Here is a 24,087-nt window from a genome sequence, read left to right on the forward strand (position 1 = left end):
AAGGAGCGGAGCTATCTCGAGCAACATCTAACACATGGCAGTACACTGAATGAAAGGGATGTTCTACAACCTATGACAAGTATTCTACTGGCCTCAGAGGTTTTCTGAATTCATAGGCAGAACATTGGTTTGTATGCATTTTGTAGTATAGTGTCATGCTTGCCGATGTCATTCGTTTGCGAGCCTCGCTACAGTGTGCATGCACGTTATCCATGTGAAGAGGCGTAAGCAAATGCTACCACTCTGCGAGATTCCTGCAGAAGCTATACGAATTGCGTTGATATACAGAGCACAAGGGAGCCAAACCCAAGGCCTCCGTGGCGCAATCGGCTAGCGCGTTCGGCTGTTAACCGAAAGGTTGGTGGTTCGAGCCCACCCGGGGGCGAAATCGTTTTAACCGGCACCGAGGTGAGGACATACGTCAACTTTGTTAGAGATGCACAGCTAGTGTGACAATTTGGCTGTGTTTGAGTGATGCCACAGAGCCTTATACACATTCAGCCAAGTGACACTGTAGGTAAAAACATGGCCCTACACAGACGTTCTGCTGTTTTCCTTTTTATTCGTCATGTGTGACACTGCAGTAGAGCGACGCCCACCACAAAAGACGTATTCTTTACATTCAATTTCAGCGTATACGTCGCGAGTGCCATATGACAGGGCCTGTCTCTCGATGTCGATTTGTATTTGGTGACTCTTAAGTGTCGGTCTGCAGTAGGCCGCTGTTGGCCGAGCGACGTGCAGTCGCATCGTTTTAACCGGCACCGAGGTGAGGACATACGTCAACTTTGTTAGAGATGCACAGCTAGTGTGACAATTTGGCTGTGTTTGAGTGATGCCACAGAGCCTTATACACATTCAGCCAAGTGACACTGTAGGTAAAAACATGGCCCTACACAGACGTTCTGCTGTTTTCCTTTTTATTCGTCATGTGTGACACTGCAGTAGAGCGACGCCCACCACAAAAGACGTATTCTTTACATTCAATTTCAGCGTATACGTCGCGAGTGCCATATGACAGGGCCTGTCTCTCGATGTCGATTTGTATTTGGTGACTCTTAAGTGTCGGTCTGCAGTAGGCCGCTGTTGGCCGAGCGACGTGCAGTCGCCTTACATGAAGCCCCATGGGCAACGCCAGCGCCACTGTGGACAACAGCATACTGTAGCCAGAGAGAGGAGCCGAAAGGCGCATTTCGCAGTCGAGCCACGCTATCCCACAAGCTGTGCACTAGGTCAGGATTGCGCAGACCGCAAACTTTTGCTGGCCCGACGCTCGTCGTCGATCGTAAGGGCGAAACATTCAAGAGATTTGGAAAACGGCAATTTGGACAACCCCAGCAGCAGCTGTGTGCCAAATCCGATATCTGGTCGAGGGCTGCAAGATTCAGTATGATGAAGTAACAATTTGGGGATAGCTCACAAACGCTAAGCTGCCCCTTCTTAGCTCAGTGGTAGAGCACTGGTCTCGTAAACCGGGGGTCGTGAGTTCGAACCTCACAGAAGGCATTCATTTTTTAAACCTTCCTGCAAGGAGCGGAGCTATCTCGAGCAACATCTAACACATGGCAGTACACTGAATGAAAGGGATGTTCTACAACCTATGACAAGTATTCTACTGGCCTCAGAGGTTTTCTGAATTCATAGGCAGAACATTGGTTTGTATGCATTTTGTAGTATAGTGTCATGCTTGCCGATGTCATTCGTTTGCGAGCCTCGCTACAGTGTGCATGCACGTTATCCATGTGAAGAGGCGTAAGCAAATGCTACCACTCTGCGAGATTCCTGCAGAAGCTATACGAATTGCGTTGATATACAGAGCACAAGGGAGCCAAACCCAAGGCCTCCGTGGCGCAATCGGCTAGCGCGTTCGGCTGTTAACCGAAAGGTTGGTGGTTCGAGCCCACCCGGGGGCGAAATCGTTTTAACCGGCACCGAGGTGAGGACATACGTCAACTTTGTTAGAGATGCACAGCTAGTGTGACAATTTGGCTGTGTTTGAGTGATGCCACAGAGCCTTATACACATTCAGCCAAGTGACACTGTAGGTAAAAACATGGCCCTACACAGACGTTCTGCTGTTTTCCTTTTTATTCGTCATGTGTGACACTGCAGTAGAGCGACGCCCACCACAAAAGACGTATTCTTTACATTCAATTTCAGCGTATACGTCGCGAGTGCCATATGACAGGGCCTGTCTCTCGATGTCGATTTGTATTTGGTGACTCTTAAGTGTCGGTCTGCAGTAGGCCGCTGTTGGCCGAGCGACGTGCAGTCGCATCGTTTTAACCGGCACCGAGGTGAGGACATACGTCAACTTTGTTAGAGATGCACAGCTAGTGTGACAATTTGGCTGTGTTTGAGTGATGCCACAGAGCCTTATACACATTCAGCCAAGTGACACTGTAGGTAAAAACATGGCCCTACACAGACGTTCTGCTGTTTTCCTTTTTATTCGTCATGTGTGACACTGCAGTAGAGCGACGCCCACCACAAAAGACGTATTCTCTACATTCAATTTCAGCGTATACGTCGCGAGTGCCATATGACAGGGCCTGTCTCTCGATGTCGATTTGTATTTGGTGACTCTTAAGTGTCGGTCTGCAGTAGGCCGCTGTTGGCCGAGCGACGTGCAGTCGCCTTACATGAAGCCCCATGGGCAACGCCAGCGCCACTGTGGACAACAGCATACTGTAGCCAGAGAGAGGAGCCGAAAGGCGCATTTCGCAGTCGAGCCACGCTATCCCACAAGCTGTGCACTAGGTCAGGATTGCGCAGACCGCAAACTTTTGCTGGCCCGACGCTCGTCGTCGATCGTAAGGGCGAAACATTCAAGAGATTTGGAAAACGGCAATTTGGACAACCCCAGCAGCAGCTGTGTGCCAAATCCGATATCTGGTCGAGGGCTGCAAGATTCAGTATGATGAAGTAACAATTTGGGGATAGTTCACAAACGCTAAGCTGCCCCTTGTTAGCTCAGTGGTAGAGCACTGGTCTCGTAAACCGGGGGTCGTGAGTTCGAACCTCACAGAAGGCATTCATTTTTTAAACCTTCCTGCAAGGAGCGGAGCTATCTCGAGCAACATCTAACACATGGCAGTACACTGAATGAAAGGGATGTTCTACAACCTATGACAAGTATTCTACTGGCCTCAGAGGTTTTCTGAATTCATAGGCAGAACATTGGTTTGTATGCATTTTGTAGTATAGTGTCATGCTTGGCGATGTCATTCGTTTGCGAGCCTCGCTACAGTGTGCATGCACGTTATCCATGTGAAGAGGCGTAAGCAAATGCTACCACTCTGCGAGATTCCTGCAGAAGCTATACGAATTGCGTTGATATACAGAGCACAAGGGAGCCAAACCCAAGGCCTCCGTGGCGCAATCGGCTAGCGCGTTCGGCTGTTAACCGAAAGGTTGGTGGTTCGAGCCCACCCGGGGGCGAAATCGTTTTAACCGGCACCGAGGTGAGGACATACGTCAACTTTGTTAGAGATGCACAGCTAGTGTGACAATTTGGCTGTGTTTGAGTGATGCCACAGAGCCTTATACACATTCAGCCAAGTGACACTGTAGGTAAAAACATGGCCCTACACAGACGTTCTGCTGTTTTCCTTTTTATTCGTCATGTGTGACACTGCAGTAGAGCGACGCCCACCACAAAAGACGTATTCTTTACATTCAATTTCAGCGTATACGTCGCGAGTGCCATATGACAGGGCCTGTCTCTCGATGTCGATTTGTATTTGGTGACTCTTAAGTGTCGGTCTGCAGTAGGCCGCTGTTGGCCGAGCGACGTGCAGTCGCATCGTTTTAACCGGCACCGAGGTGAGGACATACGTCAACTTTGTTAGAGATGCACAGCTAGTGTGACAATTTGGCTGTGTTTGAGTGATGCCACAGAGCCTTATACACATTCAGCCAAGTGACACTGTAGGTAAAAACATGGCCCTACACAGACGTTCTGCTGTTTTCCTTTTTATTCGTCATGTGTGACACTGCAGTAGAGCGACGCCCACCACAAAAGACGTATTCTTTACATTCAATTTCAGCGTATACGTCGCGAGTGCCATATGACAGGGCCTGTCTCTCGATGTCGATTTGTATTTGGTGACTCTTAAGTGTCGGTCTGCAGTAGGCCGCTGTTGGCCGAGCGACGTGCAGTCGCCTTACATGAAGCCCCATGGGCAACGCCAGTGCCACTGTGGACAACAGCGCACTGTAGCCAGAGAGAGGAGCCGAAAGGCGCATTTCGCAGTCGAGCCACGCTATCCCACAAGCTGTGCACTAGGTCAGGATTGTGCAGACCGCTAACTTTTGGTGGGCCGACGCTCGTCGTCGATCGTAAGGGCGAAACATTCAAGAGATTTGGAAAACGGCAATGTGGACACCCCCAGCAGCAGCTGTGTGCCAAGTCCGATATCTGGTCGAGGGCTGCAAGATTCAGTATGATGAAGTAACAATTTGGGGATAGCTCACAAACGCTAAGCTGCCGCCTTCTTAGCTCAGTGGTAGAGCACTGGTCTCGTAAACCAGGGGTCGTGAGTTCGAACCTCACAGAAGGCATTCATTTTTTAAACCTTCCTGCAAGGAGCGGAGCTATCTCGAGCAGCATCTAACACATGGCAGTACACTGAATGAAAGGGATGTTCTACAACCTATGACAAGTATTCTACTGGCCTCAGAGGTTTTCTGAATGCATAGGCAGAACATTGGTTTGTATGCATTTTGTAGTATAATGTCATGCTTGGCGATGTCATTCGTTTACGAGCCTCGCTACAGTGTGCATGCACGTTATCCATGTGAAGAGGCGTAAGCAAATGCTACCATTCTGCGAGATTCCTGCAGAAGGTATACGAATTGCGTTGATATACAGAGCACAAGGGAGCCAAAGTCAAGGCCTCCGTGGCGCAATCGGCTAGCGCGCTCGGCTGTTAACCGAAAGGTTGGTGGTTCGAGCCCACCCGGGGGCGAAATCGCTTTAACCGGCACCGAGGTGAGGACATACGTCAACTTTGTTAGAGATACACAGCTAGTGTGACAATTTGGCTGCGTTTGAGTGATGCCACAGAGCCTTATACACATTCAGCCAAGTGACACTGTAGGTAAAAACATGGCCCTACACAGACGTTCTGCTGTTTTCCTTTTTATTCGTCATGTGTGACACTGCAGTAGAGGGACGCCCGCTACAAGAGACGTATTCTTTACATTCAATTTCAGCATATACGTCGCGAGTGCCATATGACAGGGCCTGTCTCTCGATGTCGATTTGTATTTGGTGTGTCTTAAGTGTCGGTCTGCAGTAGGCCGCTGTTGGCCGAGCGACGTGCAGTCGCCTTACATGAAGCCCCATGGGCAACGCCAGTGCCACTGTGGACAACAGCGCACTGTAGCCAGAGAGAGGAGCCGAAAGGCGCATTTCGCAGTCGAGCCACGCTATCCCACAAGCTGTGCACTAGGTCAGGATTGTGCAGACCGCTAACTTTTGGTGGGCCGACGCTCGTCGTCGATCGTAAGGGCGAAACATTCAAGAGATTTGGAAAACGGCAATGTGGACACCCCCAGCAGCAGCTGTGTGCCAAATCCGATATCTGGTCGAGGGCTGCAAGATTCAGTATGATGAAGTAACAATTTGGGGATAGCTCACAAACGCTAAGCTGCCGCCTTCTTAGCTCAGTGGTAGAGCACTGGTCTCGTAAACCAGGGGTCGTGAGTTCGAACCTCACAGAAGGCATTCATTTTTTAAACCTTCCTGCAAGGAGCGGAGCTATCTCGAGCAGCATCTAACACATGGCAGTACACTGAATGAAAGGGATGTTCTACAACCTATGACAAGTATTCTACTGGCCTCAGAGGTTTTCTGAATGCATAGGCAGAACATTGGTTTGTATGCATTTTGTAGTATAATGTCATGCTTGGCGATGTCATTCGTTTACGAGCCTCGCTACAGTGTGCATGCACGTTATCCATGTGAAGAGGCGTAAGCAAATGCTACCATTCTGCGAGATTCCTGCAGAAGGTATACGAATTGCGTTGATATACAGAGCACAAGGGAGCCAAAGTCAAGGCCTCCGTGGCGCAATCGGCTAGCGCGCTCGGCTGTTAACCGAAAGGTTGGTGGTTCGAGCCCACCCGGGGGCGAAATCGCTTTAACCGGCACCGAGGTGAGGACATACGTCAACTTTGTTAGAGATACACAGCTAGTGTGACAATTTGGCTGCGTTTGAGTGATGCCACAGAGCCTTATACACATTCAGCCAAGTGACACTGTAGGTAAAAACATGGCCCTACACAGACGTTCTGCTGTTTTCCTTTTTATTCGTCATGTGTGACACTGCAGTAGAGGGACGCCCGCTACAAAAGACGTATTCTTTACATTCAATTTCAGCATATACGTCGCGAGTGCCATATGACAGGGCCTGTCTCTCGATGTCGATTTGTATTTGGTGTGTCTTAAGTGTCGGTCTGCAGTAGGCCGCTGTTGGCCGAGCGACGTGCAGTCGCCTTACATGAAGCCCCATGGGCAACGCCAGTGCCACTGTGGACAACAGCGCACTGTAGCCAGAGAGAGGAGCCGAAAGGCGCATTTCGCAGTCGAGCCACGCTATCCCACAAGCTGTGCACTAGGTCAGGATTGTGCAGACCGCTAACTTTTGGTGGGCCGACGCTCGTCGTCGATCGTAAGGGCGAAACATTCAAGAGATTTGGAAAACGGCAATGTGGACACCCCCAGCAGCAGCTGTGTGCCAAATCCGATATCTGGTCGAGGGCTGCAAGATTCAGTATGATGAAGTAACAATTTGGGGATAGCTCACAAACGCTAAGCTGCCGCCTTCTTAGCTCAGTGGTAGAGCACTGGTCTCGTAAACCAGGGGTCGTGAGTTCGAACCTCACAGAAGGCATTCATTTTTTAAACCTTCCTGCAAGGAGCGGAGCTATCTCGAGCAGCATCTAACACATGGCAGTACACTGAATGAAAGGGATGTTCTACAACCTATGACAAGTATTCTACTGGCCTCAGAGGTTTTCTGAATGCATAGGCAGAACATTGGTTTGTATGCATTTTGTAGTATAATGTCATGCTTGGCGATGTCATTCGTTTACGAGCCTCGCTACAGTGTGCATGCACGTTATCCATGTGAAGAGGCGTAAGCAAATGCTACCATTCTGCGAGATTCCTGCAGAAGGTATACGAATTGCGTTGATATACAGAGCACAAGGGAGCCAAAGTCAAGGCCTCCGTGGCGCAATCGGCTAGCGCGCTCGGCTGTTAACCGAAAGGTTGGTGGTTCGAGCCCACCCGGGGGCGAAATCGTTTTAACCGGCACCGAGGTGAGGACATACGTCAACTTTGTTAGAGATACACAGCTAGTGTGACAATTTGGCTGCGTTTGAGTGATGCCACAGAGCCTTATACACATTCAGCCAAGTGACACTGTAGGTAAAAACATGGCCCTACACAGACGTTCTGCTGTTTTCCTTTTTATTCGTCATGTGTGACACTGCAGTAGAGGGACGCCCGCTACAAAAGACGTATTCTTTACATTCAATTTCAGCATATACGTCGCGAGTGCCATATGACAGGGCCTGTCTCTCGATGTCGATTTGTATTTGGTGTGTCTTAAGTGTCGGTCTGCAGTAGGCCGCTGTTGGCCGAGCGACGTGCAGTCGCCTTACATGAAGCCCCATGGGCAACGCCAGTGCCACTGTGGACAACAGCGCACTGTAGCCAGAGAGAGGAGCCGAAAGGCGCATTTCGCAGTCGAGCCACGCTATCCCACAAGCTGTGCACTAGGTCAGGATTGTGCAGACCGCTAACTTTTGGTGGGCCGACGCTCGTCGTCGATCGTAAGGGCGAAACATTCAAGAGATTTGGAAAACGGCAATGTGGACACCCCCAGCAGCAGCTGTGTGCCAAATCCGATATCTGGTCGAGGGCTGCAAGATTCAGTATGATGAAGTAACAATTTGGGGATAGCTCACAAACGCTAAGCTGCCGCCTTCTTAGCTCAGTGGTAGAGCACTGGTCTCGTAAACCAGGGGTCGTGAGTTCGAACCTCACAGAAGGCATTCATTTTTTAAACCTTCCTGCAAGGAGCGGAGCTATCTCGAGCAGCATCTAACACATGGCAGTACACTGAATGAAAGGGATGTTCTACAACCTATGACAAGTATTCTACTGGCCTCAGAGGTTTTCTGAATGCATAGGCAGAACATTGGTTTGTATGCATTTTGTAGTATAATGTCATGCTTGGCGATGTCATTCGTTTACGAGCCTCGCTACAGTGTGCATGCACGTTATCCATGTGAAGAGGCGTAAGCAAATGCTACCATTCTGCGAGATTCCTGCAGAAGGTATACGAATTGCGTTGATATACAGAGCACAAGGGAGCCAAAGTCAAGGCCTCCGTGGCGCAATCGGCTAGCGCGTTCGGCTGTTAACCGAAAGGTTGGTGGTTCGAGCCCACCCGGGGAGTCTCTTCGGAGTCGTGGGCCCGAACACATCGCGCGCTCGCTCCGGCGTGTCGGGCGGTGTTTACGGGTGCTTCGTGGCGGCGGCGGCGGTTGCTTCGCGGCGCGGTTTTTCATCTGTGCTGTACTTTTTAGTGAAGTGAGTACTATGGATCACGGTGATTCCGAGGATCGTCAGAATAACATTCAGTGCGCCTTTGATCGATCGGTAATTCGGCCGTCCGCTTTCGAAATTCATAAATGGCTTCGCGAGGATTTGAATTTAACGGACAGTGACGTTCTTGGTTTACAATTGGATTCCTTTTTGAACTCTTTGTTTTTGAAGTTGCCAACTCCCGAAATGTGTGACACTCTTGTATCGGCCAATGACGGTGTGCGACAATTTAAGCACTTTGATGGCAGAATTAGTAATGTTGTGTTGTCTAATGCTGGTTTCGGTATACGGACAGTGCGTGTTTTCAATCTCCCGTTTGAAATGAGGAACGAAACGATTTCGAGTGCTTTGACGCCTTATGGGACTGTTTTGTCGGTGTCAAAGGAAAAATGGTCGGCTGCTTATCTTTTTCAAGTGGATAACGGTATCCGTAGTGTAAAAATGATAGTGAAGAAACATATTCCTTCTTTTGTTTATATTAAAGGACAACGTGATTTCATAACGTACAGCGGTCAGCCCCAGACGTGTTCTTTTTGTAATAGTACTGGTCATTTCCGGCAGGACTGTCCTGCGCGTAGGCGGCCGGTACAGCTGCCACGTGGCAGTAGTCAGGACGAGATGACGTGGGCAGCAGTCGCCATTGGTTCCACCCCCCGCGACGCGCGACGCGCTGAGGAAACCGCCGTACCGGCGGACGCTACTGAAATGGACACCTCACCCTCTTTGCCAATACATAGCGTTGTGTCGGAAGTGACTGTTAGTTCTCTTTCGGAAAATGTGACTGCGTCGCAGGACGTTTCCGTTAGTGCGCAACACACAGTGTCAGCACTCGTTCCCGAACGCGTGCCATTCACAGAATCTAGCCTCGTCACTGACGCTGCGTTCCGTACGGCTTCATTGTCTGCTCTGGCTGTTGAGACGCCATCAGTATTAGAATCCGCTACCTCAGTAAACTCTGTGGCAGTCTCGGAATCGGTCGCGGGAGATGTGACGCTGTCAGGATCAGAACCCGCCCCTGTGTTCCCCACGCGTGCTGCGTCCGCGAGTGTGGCTACTTCCGACCATGTTACTGGCCACCGCCACGAGAGTTTTTCGTTTCCAGAGGCCCCCAAATCGCGACGCGAGCGGAATACTGCCGGCACTAGCAACCCTCAACGTTTGCGCTGTGCCAGTACTTCTGGTCGATTGGAATCAGGTTTCTTTTCCGGACGGGTTCGCAGCCCGTCGCCGGTCCGTCGGGCCGTCGTGCCGTCCCAGTCCCAACCGACACAGCAAGGTTCGCAGCGGACCCCGCAGAGTGTTGAAGTTGCGTCCCGGCCGGCGTTGACGTCGGGCCGTGGCCAGCAACGACACATTTCTCGCAGTCAGCCGGCAAAGAAAACCACCCCTGCCGACAGTAAGCGTGACGTGGCTGTTCGCCGGCTTAAAGATATTTTGCGCACGCAGGGTTCCGAAACGGACGTTGACTTGGCCATGGACGCTGTGCCGTCTGCTCAAATGCCTGTCAAACGCAAATCTGGCGACCCACACCCTCGGCGCACTCATACGTCTGTGCGTGACCCTGGGTCGACACCTTCCTTAGCTTCCTCCCCCACGGTGGTGTCCGGATCTCCAGCAGACGCGCCTATGGAGTTTGCGAGCGTGCCCAAGCCCCCTCCTCCCCGTGACCAGCTGGATTGGTCGGCAGATGTGGAGGAAACGGATGACGGGACTTCAACCCGTGCATAACCTGTCTATTCTGCGGCACACATTTTAACTGGTGATGCAGGTTTTCCTGTTGTCTGTTCGTTTCTTTTGTGTTTTTTTATCTCCGTATGGCGTCTGATCCACGTCAGTGGAATGTTGTTACTGTCAATGTAAACAAAATGCGTAGTCAGTACAAGGTGTCCGCCCTGCACGCCTTTTTACGTGCCAATAATTGTCATATAGCATTTCTACAAGAAGTTACGCGTGACGCCTTGTCGTTTTTTGCTACTTTTACAGATTTTATTGTTATTGATAACGTCGTGTCATTGGAAGGTGCAGGCACGGTGATTTTAGTCCGTTCTGGTCATGACGTGCAAGGTATTGACTGTTTGCCGGATGGCCGTGCTATTGCGTGTACTGTTCATGGTTTTGTTTTTGTTAATGTTTATGCCCCTTCTGGTAGCACGCCTGCAAGGAATCGATTTTATTCTCAGGACTTCTGTTATTTTCTTCACCGAAATCGGGACAACTTAGTTGTTGGGGGAGATTTTAATGCTGTTATAGACGACAGGGACCAGGAGCCTAGACCCAATAGGTGTCCGGGACTTTCTGCTCTAGTTGATGGCCTCCGGCTCCGAGATACGTGGCGTGTGCTCCACCCTCACACAACGGAGTTTACCTATTTTTATCCCACGGGCCATAGTCGTCTTGACAGGATTTATGTGTCGTCCCCGCTTGTGACTAATGTTTTCGAGGCAGAAGTTCATCCAGTACTTTTTTCTGATCACTGTGGTTATGTATGTCGACTCATTTTATCTCTTCCCCGTATTCCTCGTCGGAAGCCGTTGTGGAAGTTTAACTGCAGCCTTTTAAGTGATGTACATTTTAATCGAAAGTTTACCGTCATGTGGCAAAGCGTCTTGCAGACCAAGCCTGCAGCACGCAGCACTCTTGAGTGGTGGGTGAAGGTTGCTAAGCCGGCTATAAGGGCATTTTTAATTAATTTTAGCCGCGAAGCTGCACATTGGCGTCGTGAGACAGCGCGTTTTTATCAGAGTTGTCTGCGTGATCTCGCCCAGCGAGTTACAGCCCAGCCTGAACTTCATCCTACTCTCAAGCAGTTTAAGGCCAAACTGTTCCACGAACTGAGGCAGAAATGTGACGGCCCGGTTATTCGCAGTCAGCCGGTAGGTGTCGTGGATGGGGAGGCCTTATCTGTGTACCATCTAAATAGAGAGAGAAGGAGGCGCGCGAAGTTACGCATTGATACTTGGATCACACGTGACGGTACGAAAACCTCTGACGTGGGCCGAATTGAACGGGAAATTTCTGAGCACTTTGCGTCTCTTTTCAACGATGTCGCTGTGATTCCTGGAGCGATGCGGTGGCTATTGCAACAGACGCCAAATGTTTTGAGCCGCACCGATAGGGCTCATCTTAACGCACCCTTTACTCTTGAGGAACTAAGGGAGGCTGTTCACGGCAGTCCGCGGGGGAAATCTCCCGGTGTAGATGGGATACCGGTAGAATTTTATCTCAAGTTTTTTAATGTTCTGAGCGATACTCTACTTGCAGTTGCCAATGACATTCAAAACGGCATTGCTATACCGGCAGAATTTGAAGAGGGCTGTATTGCCCTCGTTCCGAAAACCACAGCTGTGCCGAGCATTGACAATGTCCGACCTATAACTTTGTTAAACTCGGATTACAAAATTGTGGCACGGTGTGTCGCAATTAGGATGAAGCAAGTTCTGCCGAAAGTCCTCAGTGACAATCAGACGTGCGCGGTAAGAGATCGAAATATCTTCGATGCTATTTTGGCATATAGAGACTGTATAGGATATGTCAAAAGTGCCAGGGTGCGGACTGCTGGGATTTTATTGGTAGATTTTAAAAATGCATTTGATCGAATAAGTCATTTTTATTTACGGAAAGTCATGACCAGAATGGGTTTCGGGCTGAAGTTTACACGGCTGATTCAAAATTTTTTGCGCAATGCCACGTCACGCGTTAGCATTAATGGCCATCTCAGTGATACAATACAAATAAGGCGTTCTGTGCGTCAAGGCTGCCCTCTATCGATGGGTCTGTATGCCTTAGCTTTAGACCCTCTCCTTCGTTCCATTTGCCATGAATGTCGGGGCATCAGAGTGGGTGACGAGCACCTAATCTGCAAAGCCTATGCTGATGATTTGGGGGTGTTTATTGAACAGCCGGGTGACATCGATAGGCTGTACAGTGCTCTGAAACAGTTTGAGGCAGCGACTGGGGCGGTCGTAAGTACTAATAAGACGGCTCTACTCCCCCTCACACCGCGCATGCGTGCTGTCCACCGTCACTGGTACTGTATTAAACAGCAGTACAAAGTTCTGGGCATTGTCCTGACGGACGACACCCAACGGATGGCGGCGCTAAACTGGCGCACGACGCTTCATCAGATTCGTGCACTGGCGAAAATCCACGCTGTCAGGAATCTGGCGCTTGGCGAAAAAGTATTCCTCATAAATACCTGTGTACTTGCCAAAGCGTGGTACTTGGCCCAGATTCTGCCACTGCCGAAAAAACTTGAACGTGCCATCAAACACGCAGTCTACTGGCTGTTGTGGAAAGGCAATATTTTTAAGGTGTCCATGGACACGTGCACTTTGAGCGTGACGGAGGGGGGGCTGGGTCTGGTTGATCTCCACGCCAAATGTGCGGCGTTGTTCTTTCGAAGGACTACTGCGGTGGTTGAAAAAGGGCCTCGTAGTGTGACGGCGGTTCTGTTTGCCAAATATCGACCACATTCGGTGGCTGCTCCAGTTTTTGTTTCTCATGTTCCTTATACGGTAAATTATGTGCGCCACTTCTACCTTTATGGTAGTTACGTTGTTAGCAGCGATGTCCGTGGACGCACGGTCAGTGATATCATACGAGCACTTCGCGGGAATCCATCGAAGAATAAATGGGAACGACGGCTGCCGCAGTACGACTGGAATACCGTGTGGAAAAACATTGCATCTAAGGTCGTCCCGGCGGAAGTACGTGCGACGTGGTACAAATTAGTGAACCGTACAATTTCGACGAACTCAAAATTACAGTCCATCCATCTTATCCAGTCTAGTGCTTGTGAAATGTGCGCTGAAGAGGACACTCTTGAACATCGCTTTGTGTGTCGCAAATTCAGAGTTGTTTGGGACACTGCACGTGATATGATACGCTTGATTAACAGAGTGGCTACGCATAATGTGACCGCGATGGACGCCATAGTGCCGCAGTGTAAGGCTTACCCTGTAGCCAAACGTAATGCCACGATTTGGATTATTGGACACACCATTCATTCTATGTTTTCTCTCGGATTGACTGATAAACTGGACTTCCTTACTTACCTTTGGACTGAACATAATACCGAACGCGTCCGTGCAACTTATCACGAGACTTTTTCCAATTTTTTGAATGCTGCTCTGTCTCATGTATTCAACACGAGTTTGAATTATTCTTGATTCTGATTAATTCCTTATATATAGTTTCCCTGTCCCGTCCATGACGTGAACAGATCTAGACAGGAACGTAACGTAACGAAAATATTAAATTGTATGTCTCTGTCATGTTCTGTATATGTTGCTCGACGAAATTTACTGTCGTGCGCACCTTGATGCTTTCGTCGCTCTCCGTCTTCCTTTCCTTTTTGATTACTCATCGAGTGGCCGATGTTCTGTTGCTTCTTTATTTTTTTCTTACAGCGGTGAACGCTTTTTGCTTTCCATTATTGTCTTTAGTGGCACGGACCTCTCTTGCAGCATTGTCCTTTGTGTACTCTTCTGCAGTTTCCTGTCGGTCTGTGCCTTGCCTAACCAATTGTTCCTTTTTTTTGTGCTCATGTTGTGTCTTTACATCCGCTTTTATTTTTACTGCTGTGTGGCAATGACCGAGGTGGTCAATCGGCGTTTTCAGTTTCAAGTTGGTTGATGTGGTGCTTTCCAGGTACGGCTTTCAATGACGCACGGGTCGAATTCCTTTAAATTTGAGGTTAAGGTTCTTGTTTTTACTAGTTTTTCTAGGGAAGTTTCTTCTTTTTTCTCTTTTCCCTTTTTTTTTTTTTACCCCCGTATGTGTGCTGTTCGCTGCATACCAATACATTCTGTTGCATTATCTTGGAGGGATTTATTCATTTTTCATTTCGCATGTATGTTTCCACGTATTGGACCATCCGGAGGAACTCTTTGCTCTTACGCGGGAATATCTGGATCAACGGGGGAACACTCACGTTCATTGTCATCGGGGGAGCTACATCAACTAATTGTACAGCCACAGAAGCTCGCCAATGACGGCACTTATGGAGAGCGCAAGGCCGGGCTATAAGGGGAGTTGGGAGGCCCGTTATATAAAAAAAAAAAAAAAAAAAAAAAAAAAAAAAAAAAAAAGGGGGCGAAATCGTTTTAACCGGCACCGAGGTGAGGACATACGTCAACTTTGTTAGAGATACACAGCTAGTGTGACAATTTGGCTGCGTTTGAGTGATGCCACAGAGCCTTATACACATTCAGCCAAGTGACACTGTAGGTAAAAACATGGCCTACACAGACGTTCTGCTGTTTTCCTTTTTATTCGTCATGTGTGACACTGCAGTAGAGGGACGCCCGCTACAAAAGACGTATTCTTTACATTCAATTTCAGCATATACGTCGCGAGTGCCATATGACAGGGCCTGTCTCTCGATGTCGATTTGTATTTGGTGTGTCTTAAGTGTCGGTCTGCAGTAGGCCGCTGTTGGCCGAGCGACGTGCAGTCGCCTTACATGAAGCCCCATGGGCAACGCCAGTGCCACTGTGGACAACAGCGCACTGTAGCCAGAGAGAGGAGCCGAAAGGCGCATTTCGCAGTCGAGCCACGCTATCCCACAAGCTGTGCACTAGGTCAGGATTGTGCAGACCGCTAACTTTTGGTGGGCCGACGCTCGTCGTCGATCGTAAGGGCGAAACATTCAAGAGATTTGGAAAACGGCAATGTGGACACCCCCAGCAGCAGCTGTGTGCCAAGTCCGATATCTGGTCGAGGGCTGCAAGATTCAGTATGATGAAGTAACAATTTGGGGATAGCTCACAAACGCTAAGCTGCCGCCTTCTTAGCTCAGTGGTAGAGCACTGGCCTCGTAAACCGGGGGTCGTGAGTTCCAACCTCACAGAAGGCATTCATTTTTTAAACCTTCCTGCAAGGAGCGGAGCTATCTCGAGCAGCATCTAACACATGGCAGTACACTGAATGAAAGGGATGTTCTACAACCTATGACAAGTATTCTACTGGCCTCAGAGGTTTTCTGAATGCATAGGCAGAACATTGGTTTGTATGCATTTTGTAGTATAATGTCATGCTTGGCGATGTCATTCGTTTACGAGCCTCGCTACAGTGTGCATGCACGTTATCCATGTGAAGAGGCGTAAGCAAATGCTACCATTCTGCGAGATTCCTGCAGAAGGTATACGAATTGCGTTGATATACAGAGCACAAGGGAGCCAAAGTCAAGGCCTCCGTGGCGCAATCGGCTAGCGCGTTCGGCTGTTAACCGAAAGGTTGGTGGTTCGAGCCCACCCGGGGGCGAAATCGTTTTAACCGGCACCGAGGTGAGGACATACGTCAACTTTGTTAGAGACACACAGCTAGTGTGACAATTTGGCTGCGTTTGAGTGATGCCACAGAGCCTTATACACATTCAGCCAAGTGACACTGTAGGTAAAAACATGGCCCTACACAGACGTTCTGCTGTTTTCCTTTTTATTCGTCATGTGTGACACTGCAGTAGACGGACGCCCGCTACAAAAGACGTATTCTTTACATTCAATTTCAGCATATACGTCGCGAGTGCCATATGACAGGGCCTGTCTCTCGATGTCGATTTGTATTTGGTGTGTCTTAAGTGTCGGTCTGCAGTAGGCCGCTGTTGGCCGAGCGACGTGCAGTCGCACGTCGCGAGTGCCATATGACAGGGCCTGTCTCTCGATGTCGGTCTGCAGTAGGCCGCTGTTGGCCGAGCGACGTGCAGTCGCCTTACATGAAGCCCCATGGGCAACGCCAGTGCCACTGTGGACAACAGCGCACTGTAGCCAGAGAGAGGAGCCGAAAGGCGCATTTCGCAGTCGAGCCACGCTATCCCACAAGCTGTGCACTAGGTCAGGATTGTGCAGACCGCTAACTTTTGGTGGGCCGACGCTCGTCGTCGATCGTAAGGGCGAAACATTCAAGAGATTTGGAAAACGGCAATGTGGACACCCCCAGCAGCAGCTGTGTGCCAAATCCCATATCTGGTCGAGGGCTGCAAGATTCAGTATGATGAAGTAACAATTTGGGGATAGCTCACAAACGCTAAGCTGCCGCCTTCTTAGCTCAGTGGTAGAGCACTGGTCTCGTAAAACAGGGGTCGTGAGTTCGAACCTCACAGAAGGCATTCATTTTTTACACCTTCCTGCAAGGAGCGGAGCTATCTCGAGCAGCATCTAACACATGGCAGTACACTGAATGAAAGGGATGTTCTACAACCTATGACAAGTATTCTACTGGCCTCAGAGGTTTTCTGAATGCATAGGCAGAACATTGGTTTGTATGCATTTTGTAGTATAATGTCATGCTTGGCGATGTCATTCGTTTACGAGCCTCGCTACAGTGTGCATGCACGTTATCCATGTGAAGAGGCGTAAGCAAATGCTACCATTCTGCGAGATTCCTGCAGAAGGTATACGAATTGCGTTGATATACAGAGCACAAGGGAGCCAAAGTCAAGGCCTCCGTGGCGCAATCGGCTAGCGCGTTCGGCTGTTAACCGAAAGGTTGGTGGTTCGAGCCCACCCGGGGGCGAAATCGTTTTAACCGGCACCGAGGTGAGGACATACGTCAACTTTGTTAGAGATACACAGCTAGTGTGACAATTTGGCTGCGTTTGAGTGATGCCACAGAGCCTTATACACATTCAGCCAAGTGACACTGTAGGTAAAAACATGGCCCTACATAGACGTTCTGCTGTTTTCCTTTTTATTCGTCATGTGTGACACTGCAGTAGAGGGACGCCCGCTACAAAAGACGTATTCTTTACATTCAATTTCAGCATATACGTCGCGAGTGCCATATGACAGGGCCTGTCTCTCGATGTCGATTTGTATTTGGTGTGTCTTAAGTGTCGGTCTGCAGTAGGCCGCTGTTGGCCGAGCGACGTGCAGTCCGAAACATTCAAGAGATTTGGAAAACGGCAATGTGGACACCCCCAGCAGCAGCTGTGTGCCAAATCCGATATCTGGTCGAGGGCTGCAAGATTCAGTATGATGAAGTAACAATTTGGGGATAGCTCACAAACGCTAAGCTGCCGCCTTCTTAGCTCAGTGGTAGAGCACTGGTCTCGTAAACCAGGGGTCGTGAGTTCGAACCTCCCAGAAGGCATTCATTTTTTAAACCTTCCTGCAAGGAGCGGAGCTATCTCGAGCAGCATCTAACACATGGCAGTACACTGAATGAAAGGGATGTTCTACAACCTATGACAAGTATTCTACTGGCCTCAGAGGTTTTCTGAATGCATAGGCAGAACATTGGTTTGTATGCATTTTGTAGTATAATGTCATGCTTGGCGATGTCATTCGTTTACGAGCCTCGCTACAGTTTGCATGCACGTTATCCATGTGAAGAGGCGTAAGCAAATGCTACCATTCTGCGAGATTCCTGCAGAAGGTATACGAATTGCGTTGATATACAGAGCACAAGGGAGCCAAAGTCAAGGCCTCCGTGGCGCAATCGGCTAGCGCGTTCGGCTGTTAACCGAAAGGTTGGTGGTTCGAGCCCACCTGGGGGCGAAATCGTTTTAACCGGCACCGAGGTGAGGACATACGTCAACTTTGTTAGAGATACACAGCTAGTGTGACAATTTGGCTGCGTTTGAGTGATGCCACAGAGCCTTATACACATTCAGCCAAGTGACACTGTAGGTAAAAACATGGCCCTACACAGACGTTCTGCTGTTTTCCTTTTTATTCGTCATGTGTGACACTGCAGTAGAGGGACGCCCGCTACAAAAGACGTATTCTTTACATTCAATTTCAGCATATACGTCGCGAGTGCCATATAACAGGGCCTGTCTCTCGATGTCGATTTGTATTTGGTGTGTCTTAAGTGTCGGTCTGCAGTAGGCCGCTGTTGGCCGAGCGACGTGCAGTCCGAAACATTCAAGAGATTTGGAAAACGGCAATGTGGACACCCCCAGCAGCAGCTGTGTGCCAAATCCGATATCTGGTCGAGGGCTGCAAAATTCAGTATGATGAAGTAACAATTTGGGGATAGCTCACAAACGCTGAGCTGCCGCCTTCTTAGCTCAGTGGTAGAGCACTGGTCTCGTAAACCAGGGGTCGTGAGTTCGAACCTCCCAGAAGGCATTCATTTTTTAAACCTTCCTGCAAGGAGCGGAGCTATCTCGAGCAGCATCTAACACATGGCAGTACACTGAATGAAAGGGATGTTCTACAACCTATGACAAGTATTCTACTGGCCTCAGAGGTTTTCTGAATGCATAGGCAGAACATTGGTTTGTATGCATTTTGTAGTATAATGTCATGCTTGGCGATGTCATTCGTTTACGAGCCTCGCTACAGTGTGCATGCACGTTATCCATGTGAAGAGGCGTAAGTAAATGCTACCATTCTGCGAGATTCCTGCAGAAGGTATACGAATTGCGTTGATATACAGAGCACAAGGGAACCAAAGTCAAGGCCTCCGTGGCGCAATCGGCTAGCGCGTTCGGCTGTTAACCGAAAGGTTGGTGGTTCGAGCCCACCCGGGGGCGAAATCGTTTTAACCGGCACCGAGGTGAGGACATACGTCAACTTTGTTAGAGATACACAGCTAGTGTGACAATTTGGCTGCGTTTGAGTGATGCCACAGAGCCTTATACACATTCAGCCAAGTGACACTGTAGGTAAAAACATGGCCCTACACAGACGTTCTGCTGTTTTCCTTTTTATTCGTCATGTGTGACACTGCAGTAGAGGGACGCCCGCTACAAAAGACGTATTCTTTACATTCAATTTCAGCATATACGTCGCGAGTGCCATATGACAGGGCCTGTCTCTCGATGTCGATTTGTATTTGGTGTGTCTTAAGTGTCGGTCTGCAGTAGGCCGCTGTTGGCCGAGCGACGTGCAGTCCGAAACATTCAAGAGATTTGGAAAACGGCAATGTGGACACCCCCAGCAGCAGCTGTGTGCCAAATCCGATATCTGGTCGAGGGCTGCAAAATTCAGTATGATGAAGTAACAATTTGGGGATAGCTCACAAACGCTAAGCTGCCGCCTTCTTAGCTCAGTGGTAGAGCACTGGTCTCGTAAACCAGGGGTCGTGAGTTCGAACCTCCCAGAAGGCATTCATTTTTTAAACCTTCCTGCAAGGAGCGGAGCTATCTCGAGCAGCATCTAACACATGGCAGTACACTGAATGAAAGGGATGTTCTACAACCTATGACAAGTATTCTACTGGCCTCAGAGGTTTTCTGAATGCATAGGCAGAACATTGGTTTGTATGCATTTTGTAGTATAATGTCATGCTTGGCGATGTCATTCGTTTACGAGCCTCGCTACAGTGTGCATGCACGTTATCCATGTGAAGAGGCGTAAGCAAATGCTACCATTCTGCGAGATTCCTGCAGAAGGTATACGAATTGCGTTGATATACAGAGCACAAGGGAGCCAAAGTCAAGGCCTCCGTGGCGCAATCGGCTAGCGCGTTCGGCTGTTAACCGAAAGGTTGGTGGTTCGAGCCCAGCCGGGGGCGAAATCGTTTTAACCGGCACCGAGGTGAGGACATACGTCAACTTTGTTAGAGATACACAGCTAGTGTGACAATTTGGCTGCGTTTGAGTGATGCCACAGAGCCTTATACACATTCAGCCAAGTGACACTGTAGGTAAAAACATGGCCCTACACAGACGTTCTGCTGTTTTCCTTTTTATTCGTCATGTGTGACACTGCAGTAGAGGGACGCCCGCTACAAAAGACGTATTCTTTACATTCAATTTCAGCATATACGTCGCGAGTGCCATATGACAGGGCCTGTCTCTCGATGTCGATTTGTATTTGGTGTGTCTTAAGTGTCGGTCTGCAGTAGGCCGCTGTTGGCCGAGCGACGTACAGTCGCCTTACATGAAGCCCCATGGGCAACGCCAGTGCCACTGTGGACAACAGCGCACTGTAGCCAGAGAGAGGAGCCGAAAGGCGCATTTCGCAGTCGAGCCACGCTATCCCACAAGCTGTGCACTAGGTCAGGATTGTGCAGACCGCTAACTTTTGGTGGGCCGACGCTCGTCGTCGATCGTAAGGGCGAAACATTCAAGAGATTTGGAAAACGGCAATGTGGACACCCCCAGCAGCAGCTGTGTGCCAAGTCCGATATCTGGTCGAGGGCTGCAAGATTCAGTATGATGAAGTAACAATTTGGGGATAGCTCACAAACGCTAAGCTGCCGCCTTCTTAGCTCAGTGGTAGAGCACTGGTCTCGTAAACCAGGGGTCGTGAGTTCGAACCTCCCAGAAGGCATTCATTTTTTAAACCTTCCTGCAAGGAGCGGAGCTATCTCGAGCAGCATCTAACACATGGCAGTACACTGAATGAAAGGGATGTTCTACAACCTATGACAAGTATTCTACTGGCCTCAGAGGTTTTCTGAATGCATAGGCAGAACATTGGTTTGTATGCATTTTGTAGTATAATGTCATGCTTGGCGATGTCATTCGTTTACGAGCCTCGCTACAGTGTGCATGCACGTTATCCATGTGAAGAGGCGTAAGCAAATGCTACCATTCTGCGAGATTCCTGCAGAAGGTATACGAATTGCGTTGATATACAGAGCACAAGGGAGCCAAAGTCAAGGCCTCCGTGGCGCAATCGGCTAGCGCGTTCGGCTGTTAACCGAAAGGTTGGTGGTTCGAGCCCACCCGGGGGCGAAATCGTTTTAACCGGCACCGAGGTGAGGACATACGTCAACTTTGTTAGAGATACACAGCTAGTGTGACAATTTGGCTGCGTTTGAGTGATGCCACAGAGCCTTATACACATTCAGCCAAGTGACACTGTAGGTAAAAACATGGCCCTACACAGACGTTCTGCTGTTTTCCTTTTTATTCGTCATGTGTGACACTGCAGTAGAGGGACGCCCGCTACAAAAGACGTATTCTTTACATTCAATTTCAGCATATACGTCGCGAGTGCCATATGACAGGGCCTGTCTCTCGATGTCGATTTGTATTTGGTGTGTCTTAAGTGTCGGTCTGCAGTAGGCCGCTGTTGGCCGAGCGACGTGCAGTCGCCTTACATGAAGCCCCATGGGCAACGCCAGTGCCACTGTGGACAACAGCGCACTGTAGCCAGAGAGAGGAGCCGAAAGGCGCATTTCGCAGTCGAGCCACGCTATCCCACAAGCTGTGCACTAGGTCAGGATTGTGCAGACCGCTAACTTTTGGTGGGCCGACGCTCGTCGTCGATCGTAAGGGCGAAACATTCAAGAGATTTGGAAAACGGCAATGTGGACACCCCCAGCAGCAGCTGTGTGCCAAATCCGATATCTGGTCGAGGGCTGCAAGATTCAGTATGATGAAGTAACAATTTGGGGATAGCTCACAAACGCTAAGCTGCCGCCTTCTTAGCTCAGTGGTAGAGCACTGGTCTCGTAAACCAGGGGTCGTGAGTTCGAACCTCACAGAAGGCATTCATTTTTTAAACCTTCCTGCAAGGAGCGGAGCTATCTCGAGCAGCATCTAACACATGGCAGTACACTGAATGAAAGGGATGTTCTACAACCTATGACAAGTATTCTACTGGCCTCAGAGGTTTTCTGAATGCATAGGCAGAACATTGGTTTGTATGCATTTTGTAGTATAATGTCATGCTTGGCGATGTCATTCGTTTACGAGCCTCGCTACAGTGTGCATGCACGTTATCAATGTGAAGAGGCGTAAGCAAATGCTACCATTCTGCGAGATTCCTGCAGAAGGTATACGAATTGCGTTGATATACAGAGCACAAGGGACCCAAAGTCAAGGCCTCCGTGGCGCAATCGGCTAGCGCGTTCGGCTGTTAACCGAAAGGTTGGTGGTTCGAGCCCACCCGGGGGCGAAATCGTTTTAACCGGCACCGAGGTGAGGACATACGTCAACTTTGTTAGAGATACACAGCTAGTGTGACAATTTGGCTGCGTTTGAGTGATGCCACAGAGCCTTATACACATTCAGCCAAGTGACACTGTAAGTAAAAACATGGCCCTACACAGACGTTCTGCTGTTTTCCTTTTTATTCGTCATGTGTGACACTGCAGTAGAGGGACGCCCGCTACAAAAGACGTATTCTTTACATTCAATTTCAGCATATACGTCGCGAGTGCCATATGACAGGGCCTGTCTCTCGATGTCGATTTGTATTTGGTGTGTCTTAAGTGTCGGTCTGCAGTAGGCCGCTGTTGGCCGAGCGACGTGCAGTCGCCTTACATGAAGCCCCATGGGCAACGCCAGTGCCACTGTGGACAACAGCGCACTGTAGCCAGAGAGAGGAGCCGAAAGGCGCATTTCGCAGTCGAGCCACGCTATCCCACAAGCTGTGCACTAGGTCAGGATTGTGCAGACCGCTAACTTTTGGTGGGCCGACGCTCGTCGTCGATCGTAAGGGCGAAACATTCAAGAGATTTGGAAAACGGCAATGTGGACACCCCCAGCAGCAGCTGTGTGCCAAGTCCGATATCTGGTCGAGGGCTGCAAGATTCAGTATGATGAAGTAACAATTTGGGGATAGCTCACAAACGCTGAGCTGCCGCCTTCTTAGCTCAGTGGTAGAGCACTGGTCTCGTAAACCAGGGGTCGTGAGTTCGAACCTCCCAGAAGGCATTCATTTTTTAAACCTTCCTGCAAGGAGCGGAGCTATCTCGAGCAGCATCTAACACATGGCAGTACACTGAATGAAAGGGATGTTCTACAACCTATGACAAGTATTCTACTGGCCTCAGAGGTTTTCTGAATGCATAGGCAGAACATTGGTTTGTATGCATTTTGTAGTATAATGTCATGCTTGGCGATGTCATTCGTTTACGAGCCTCGCTACAGTGTGCATGCACGTTATCCATGTGAAGAGGCGTAAGCAAATGCTACCATTCTGCGAGATTCCTGCAGAAGGTATACGAATTGCGTTGATATACAGAGCACAAGGGAGCCAAAGTCAAGGCCTCCGTGGCGCAATCGGCTAGCGCGTTCGGCTGTTAACCGAAAGGTTGGTGGTTCGAGCCCACCCGGGGGCGAAATCGTTTTAACCGGCACCGAGGTGAGGACATACGTCAACTTTGCTAGAGATACACAGCTAGTGTGACAATTTGGCTGCGTTTGAGTGATGCCACAGAGCCTTATACACATTCAGCCAAGTGACACTGTAGGTAAAAACATGGCCCTACACAGACGTTCTGCTGTTTTCCTTTTTATTCGTCATGTGTGACACTGCAGTAGAGGGACGCCCGCTACAAAAGACGTATTCTTTACATTCAATTTCAGCATATACGTCGCGAGTGCCATATGACAGGGCCTGTCTCTCGATGTCGATTTGTATTTGGTGTGTCTTAAGTGTCGGTCTGCAGTAGGCCGCTGTTGGCCGAGCGACGTGCAGTCCGAAACATTCAAGAGATTTGGAAAACGGCAATGTGGACACCCCCAGCAGCAGCTGTGTGCCAAATCCGATATCTGGTCGAGGGCTGCAAAATTCAGTATGATGAAGTAACAATTTGGGGATAGCTCACAAACGCTA

General features: G+C 49.4%; 29 non-coding genes across 29 annotated transcripts; all 29 read left to right on the top strand.

The window, feature by feature from the left end:
• Window positions 1-311: 311 nt before the first annotated feature.
• Trnan-guu (transfer RNA asparagine (anticodon GUU)) lies at window positions 312-385 on the top strand. The gene has a single exon. It is a non-coding gene; the product is annotated as a tRNA-Asn (tRNA).
• Window positions 386-1,432: 1,047 nt separating this feature from the next.
• Trnat-cgu (transfer RNA threonine (anticodon CGU)) lies at window positions 1,433-1,506 on the top strand. The gene has a single exon. It is a non-coding gene; the product is annotated as a tRNA-Thr (tRNA).
• A 333-nt stretch (window positions 1,507-1,839) lies between these two features.
• Trnan-guu (transfer RNA asparagine (anticodon GUU)) lies at window positions 1,840-1,913 on the top strand. Its single transcript has one exon. It is a non-coding gene; the product is annotated as a tRNA-Asn (tRNA).
• Window positions 1,914-2,960: 1,047 nt separating this feature from the next.
• Window positions 2,961-3,034, top strand: Trnat-cgu (transfer RNA threonine (anticodon CGU)). Its single transcript has one exon. It is a non-coding gene; the product is annotated as a tRNA-Thr (tRNA).
• A 333-nt stretch (window positions 3,035-3,367) lies between these two features.
• Trnan-guu (transfer RNA asparagine (anticodon GUU)) lies at window positions 3,368-3,441 on the top strand. The gene has a single exon. It is a non-coding gene; the product is annotated as a tRNA-Asn (tRNA).
• Window positions 3,442-4,491: 1,050 nt separating this feature from the next.
• Trnat-cgu (transfer RNA threonine (anticodon CGU)) lies at window positions 4,492-4,563 on the top strand. Its single transcript has one exon. It is a non-coding gene; the product is annotated as a tRNA-Thr (tRNA).
• Window positions 4,564-4,896: 333 nt separating this feature from the next.
• Trnan-guu (transfer RNA asparagine (anticodon GUU)) lies at window positions 4,897-4,970 on the top strand. The gene has a single exon. It is a non-coding gene; the product is annotated as a tRNA-Asn (tRNA).
• Window positions 4,971-5,659: 689 nt separating this feature from the next.
• Trnat-cgu (transfer RNA threonine (anticodon CGU)) lies at window positions 5,660-5,731 on the top strand. The gene has a single exon. It is a non-coding gene; the product is annotated as a tRNA-Thr (tRNA).
• A 333-nt stretch (window positions 5,732-6,064) lies between these two features.
• Trnan-guu (transfer RNA asparagine (anticodon GUU)) lies at window positions 6,065-6,138 on the top strand. The gene has a single exon. It is a non-coding gene; the product is annotated as a tRNA-Asn (tRNA).
• Window positions 6,139-6,827: 689 nt separating this feature from the next.
• On the top strand, window positions 6,828-6,899 carry Trnat-cgu (transfer RNA threonine (anticodon CGU)). The gene has a single exon. It is a non-coding gene; the product is annotated as a tRNA-Thr (tRNA).
• A 333-nt stretch (window positions 6,900-7,232) lies between these two features.
• Window positions 7,233-7,306, top strand: Trnan-guu (transfer RNA asparagine (anticodon GUU)). Its single transcript has one exon. It is a non-coding gene; the product is annotated as a tRNA-Asn (tRNA).
• Window positions 7,307-7,995: 689 nt separating this feature from the next.
• On the top strand, window positions 7,996-8,067 carry Trnat-cgu (transfer RNA threonine (anticodon CGU)). Its single transcript has one exon. It is a non-coding gene; the product is annotated as a tRNA-Thr (tRNA).
• A 333-nt stretch (window positions 8,068-8,400) lies between these two features.
• On the top strand, window positions 8,401-8,476 carry Trnan-guu (transfer RNA asparagine (anticodon GUU)). The gene has a single exon. It is a non-coding gene; the product is annotated as a tRNA-Asn (tRNA).
• Window positions 8,477-15,407: 6,931 nt separating this feature from the next.
• On the top strand, window positions 15,408-15,479 carry Trnat-cgu (transfer RNA threonine (anticodon CGU)). Its single transcript has one exon. It is a non-coding gene; the product is annotated as a tRNA-Thr (tRNA).
• A 333-nt stretch (window positions 15,480-15,812) lies between these two features.
• Window positions 15,813-15,886, top strand: Trnan-guu (transfer RNA asparagine (anticodon GUU)). Its single transcript has one exon. It is a non-coding gene; the product is annotated as a tRNA-Asn (tRNA).
• A 772-nt stretch (window positions 15,887-16,658) lies between these two features.
• On the top strand, window positions 16,659-16,730 carry Trnat-cgu (transfer RNA threonine (anticodon CGU)). Its single transcript has one exon. It is a non-coding gene; the product is annotated as a tRNA-Thr (tRNA).
• A 333-nt stretch (window positions 16,731-17,063) lies between these two features.
• Trnan-guu (transfer RNA asparagine (anticodon GUU)) lies at window positions 17,064-17,137 on the top strand. The gene has a single exon. It is a non-coding gene; the product is annotated as a tRNA-Asn (tRNA).
• A 504-nt stretch (window positions 17,138-17,641) lies between these two features.
• Trnat-cgu (transfer RNA threonine (anticodon CGU)) lies at window positions 17,642-17,713 on the top strand. Its single transcript has one exon. It is a non-coding gene; the product is annotated as a tRNA-Thr (tRNA).
• Window positions 17,714-18,046: 333 nt separating this feature from the next.
• Trnan-guu (transfer RNA asparagine (anticodon GUU)) lies at window positions 18,047-18,120 on the top strand. Its single transcript has one exon. It is a non-coding gene; the product is annotated as a tRNA-Asn (tRNA).
• A 504-nt stretch (window positions 18,121-18,624) lies between these two features.
• Window positions 18,625-18,696, top strand: Trnat-cgu (transfer RNA threonine (anticodon CGU)). Its single transcript has one exon. It is a non-coding gene; the product is annotated as a tRNA-Thr (tRNA).
• A 333-nt stretch (window positions 18,697-19,029) lies between these two features.
• Trnan-guu (transfer RNA asparagine (anticodon GUU)) lies at window positions 19,030-19,103 on the top strand. The gene has a single exon. It is a non-coding gene; the product is annotated as a tRNA-Asn (tRNA).
• A 504-nt stretch (window positions 19,104-19,607) lies between these two features.
• On the top strand, window positions 19,608-19,679 carry Trnat-cgu (transfer RNA threonine (anticodon CGU)). The gene has a single exon. It is a non-coding gene; the product is annotated as a tRNA-Thr (tRNA).
• A 333-nt stretch (window positions 19,680-20,012) lies between these two features.
• Trnan-guu (transfer RNA asparagine (anticodon GUU)) lies at window positions 20,013-20,086 on the top strand. Its single transcript has one exon. It is a non-coding gene; the product is annotated as a tRNA-Asn (tRNA).
• Window positions 20,087-20,775: 689 nt separating this feature from the next.
• On the top strand, window positions 20,776-20,847 carry Trnat-cgu (transfer RNA threonine (anticodon CGU)). Its single transcript has one exon. It is a non-coding gene; the product is annotated as a tRNA-Thr (tRNA).
• Window positions 20,848-21,180: 333 nt separating this feature from the next.
• Window positions 21,181-21,254, top strand: Trnan-guu (transfer RNA asparagine (anticodon GUU)). The gene has a single exon. It is a non-coding gene; the product is annotated as a tRNA-Asn (tRNA).
• A 689-nt stretch (window positions 21,255-21,943) lies between these two features.
• On the top strand, window positions 21,944-22,015 carry Trnat-cgu (transfer RNA threonine (anticodon CGU)). The gene has a single exon. It is a non-coding gene; the product is annotated as a tRNA-Thr (tRNA).
• Window positions 22,016-22,348: 333 nt separating this feature from the next.
• Trnan-guu (transfer RNA asparagine (anticodon GUU)) lies at window positions 22,349-22,422 on the top strand. The gene has a single exon. It is a non-coding gene; the product is annotated as a tRNA-Asn (tRNA).
• A 689-nt stretch (window positions 22,423-23,111) lies between these two features.
• Trnat-cgu (transfer RNA threonine (anticodon CGU)) lies at window positions 23,112-23,183 on the top strand. The gene has a single exon. It is a non-coding gene; the product is annotated as a tRNA-Thr (tRNA).
• Window positions 23,184-23,516: 333 nt separating this feature from the next.
• Window positions 23,517-23,590, top strand: Trnan-guu (transfer RNA asparagine (anticodon GUU)). Its single transcript has one exon. It is a non-coding gene; the product is annotated as a tRNA-Asn (tRNA).
• The last annotated feature ends 497 nt before the right edge of the window (window positions 23,591-24,087 follow it).

This window comes from Schistocerca serialis, chromosome 6 (genome assembly GCF_023864345.2).
Source record: "Schistocerca serialis cubense isolate TAMUIC-IGC-003099 chromosome 6, iqSchSeri2.2, whole genome shotgun sequence".
Taxonomy (NCBI): domain Eukaryota; kingdom Metazoa; phylum Arthropoda; class Insecta; order Orthoptera; family Acrididae; genus Schistocerca; species Schistocerca serialis.